This window comes from Antrostomus carolinensis, unplaced genomic scaffold (genome assembly GCF_000700745.2).
Source record: "Antrostomus carolinensis isolate BGI_N321 unplaced genomic scaffold, ASM70074v2 scaffold24893, whole genome shotgun sequence".
NCBI lineage: Eukaryota > Metazoa > Chordata > Aves > Caprimulgiformes > Caprimulgidae > Antrostomus > Antrostomus carolinensis.
This window is the reverse complement of record NW_010307615.1, coordinates 1-3,609: the sequence shown is the minus strand read 5'-3', so window position 1 is coordinate 3,609 and position 3,609 is coordinate 1.

The following is a 3,609-nucleotide window of genomic DNA, read 5'->3' as shown; positions in this document are numbered from 1 at the left end:
TGTAGAGGAATATTTTTGATGTGTCCTCTGCTCCTGTATTATCTCCCCTCTGTCCCCAAAACCAGCATTTTCTCACCCATCACAAACTCTACCCTAATCCTAAGATTATTATAACCTTGGTTCTTAGGGCAGCCTGGCTGTGCGCTTCGGAGAGCGGGGCAGGGGCTGGAGGCAGGTCGAGCATCCCTGGAGGGTGGCAGGCAGGAGCTGGGAGATCTCTGAAAATAACTTCTTTGTTAAAATGCTGCTTTTGCAGAAGCATTTTAATTCCCAAGGAATTGATCTCCCAGTTCTTGAGCATCAACTGTTTACGGAAATTCAGGTACAAAACTGAGTAGAGCTGATGCACCATTTAATTGTTTTGGAGATATCTCCAAATGTGTTGGGTTTTGTTTTTTTTTTTTTTTCTTTTCCCCAGAGTGACAAAGAACAAAGTCTGCGTGTGCGTTGGATTTTTTTTATTATTATTATTTTTATTTTCCCTGCCCTGGCTTTGCTTCCTCAATAGGAGCCGAGGCCACGGCTTCTTGCCACCTTTGTCCTTGTGTGGAGGGCCCCAGCTGAGCGGAATGAATCGCTCCTTCTCTTTCTCCATGATATTTTGCACATGTTTTGCCTGGGGATAAAGGCTGACACAAGGTCAAAGGTTGCATTTGAAGGCAAAGCACCGTAGTCAAGTCGAGAAGTGCTTCCAAAGGTATCCCTGAGTACGTTCAGTGGGCGCCTCCCTGGAGCCTTGAGGACGAGCTGTGTCCCCATCCCTCACAGCGAGCAGGGGGAAGAAGTAAAATATTCAGAAGCACTTAAATCCTTCCAAAAAAATAGGATTTTTGGGGATACCCCGATGCTTCTGAACACTTGAACCCCAGCGCCACACTCCTCTGGGCTCCCTGGTTGCTCTGGCGTGAGGTTGTGCTGATGCTTTGAGCTCTTTTAATTTATTCTCAAGTCCGATGTGGGAGGAAGTGGCGAGTGTTTGACAAGCTTCCCCCAAGCCGCTGAACCTGCTTCTTTTCTCTGGTGTACAGAAACTTTTAAAGTATAAGTCAAGAAATGAAATAATGTTCACTTTTGTATTTTTGTCTCCAGATAGGGAGGGATATTTTATACATTTTTCTCTACCTGTAAGCAGTAGTTTTGTACAAAATTTCTCCCTTTCACCCCTTGTTCCTACCACGTCGTGTTGTTTGTAGGTTGGTTTGTACCCCCATCCCTCTCCTCTCTGTGTGTTTTATACTGAGTTCATTTACTACCTTTTTCTATCTTTTACTGCAAGTAAAGATCTGAGGAAAAAAAAACAAACAACAAACAAACCAAAAAATAACATCTCTTTTCTCTTGGTGCACGTGTCGTGTTTCACTGTTAAATAAAACGAGCTGTATCCCTGCAGCAGGAGCCGGAGCGTCGCTCTGAGGGAGCAGCCCTTGCTCAAGAAAAGCTATTTTGTGTTTTTCACCCTCTAGTTAAAATAAATCACTCTCAGCAGGCTCGAGCACTTGCAATATGGAGGTTTTTTAACCCAATTTGATGGAGGAAGGAGACAAAGCTGCTACCAACTGGAGTTAAAAGGTGTTTACAGTCGCACGCTGGGTGTTATCGCCTTTGATTTTGCTGATTTCTGGAACTGGCGAGTTGGGAATGGGAAATCCTGTCCCAATGACCTGCTTTAGGGCTTTGTCCCTTCCCACCCTTGGGAAGGAGCTTCCAACCCCCTCGCCACCCTGCTCTGAATAGTAGTTCTGGCCTGAAAGAGCCCCTTGCAATGTCCCAGGAACAAAATCAACAAGTCTCGTGTTTTCCTTGGCTCTTTGCTCCCAAAATGATCCCGTCAAAGGTGGCTTGTGCCTGCTCTGTGCTGGTACCCTGAAGAGGCTCACACCCCCTCCCCGGCCGTGCAGCTCCCAACCCTCTGCGGCCACCAAAAATGCATTCAGCATTTATTCCTGCCCTTCTTTCTGGCTTATTAATAGAATAAATCATATTGCCCAGCCTGCCCGACTGGCCCAGTCTGGGGATTTTCAGGTCATATTGACTTTTTTTCCTCTTTCCTGTATCCTTATTCCTAGACATGAGTGAGATTTTTTTGCCCGATCTTTCTAAAGAGCCAGTTATTAGCGTCTCTTGACATTCCTCACAAACACACACGTGGCTTCTGTAAATACCCACGTCGCTGTCTCCCACCCCAGGGCTCAATGCTCCATTCATCTGCTCCCAACGCTGTGCCTAGAAGTTGGGAATTACCTGCTCTACTCTACGTGCCAACGAGTTTTTATCACTCGGATGCCTCCAGAAGTCTTTCTGGTGTGATTTGCATCTCCCCAGGCCTCCCAGCTCCCCCCGAAGAGGGGGTTTGTTGGGGGCTTCTTGTAAAATCTTGTGGGTATGGGGTGGATGGAAGGAGCAGTGCTGCGGGATGGAGAGCCGGGGCTTCTCCGGGTGCTGCTGGAGATGCTCCCTGATCCGCTTCCCTGCAGGAACGCGGTTGTGCCTCTACAAACCCTCTGGGCAAAAACCTCCGTAGATTATTGCTGAAAATAATTGAGTTTGTTTCTTTTCTCCTGCAAGCGAGGTGGTCCCTTCTGTCCTAAGGACCCTTCTTCATCCTTCCCTCCCACCCTGGGCATCCTTCAGGATTCCCAAAAGGAGGAAAACCAGTTGTAGCTGCTGGAAGTTCACAATTGTCCCTTTTTACCAGCTCCCCTCCACAGCTGGGCTTGGCGGGACGGCTCCAGACCCTACACCAGCCCTTCTAGTTTCCACAGCAGGTTCCAGCATTGCCTCCGACTGGCGCTGAACGATTCCAATATTGACCTGGACCAGGTGGATTGGACCAGGGAGCAAGCCCTGCGCCAAGAGATGGTTGGGGATGGAGGACTTCTGCCTTCCTGCTCAATTTAGTGGGTAAATAGATGATCTCCAGCTCTCAGTGTGGAGCAAGGACAAGCCAGGACCTTCTCCTGGTTGCTTGGGCCACCTCTTTGTGAGCTTCCTAGCCTCATCTTTGGCTTCCTGGGTGGAGGAGCTTCTCTCTGTGGAAGATGGGTCCCCGAGCCATGGGGTTCTGCAGTGGTGATGGAGGAGGTCTGACTTTCAGAGTTGAAGAGGAGCTGATCTGGTTTCTGTTGCCTTTTCGCTATGGGTGAAGCATTCGGCCAAATATTGAGCTCTGGCTGAAGCAGTTTTGGGGTCTGCTGACCCTGAATCCCTTGAGCGAAGGGCAGGGTCCAGACAAGAGGTCCTGACACCAGGAGATCCCTCACAGGGATGATTGGGTGACACCATCTCTCCAATGGCCATGCCTGGAGTAGCTTCAATGTCCATATCGATGGTGGTGGGACCAGGGAGGAGGCACTGCTGGACTCTTGATGCCCAAGTACGGATGGTATGTGCTGTGCATCCCAGAGATCTTCCCAACCCCAGGAGATCCTCATAAGCCACCCCTGAGCTCCCAGACATCCCACCACATCACATCACACCCAAACCCCACCAGCAAAGAGCTTATCTCCCCGTTCCCACCCGGGTGGGGAATGTGACACAGCGACAAGCGTTGCTCCATCTCCCACCCTCTCGATGCTGAATCCATCCCGGCTGCGAGGAGAAGAAAAAAAC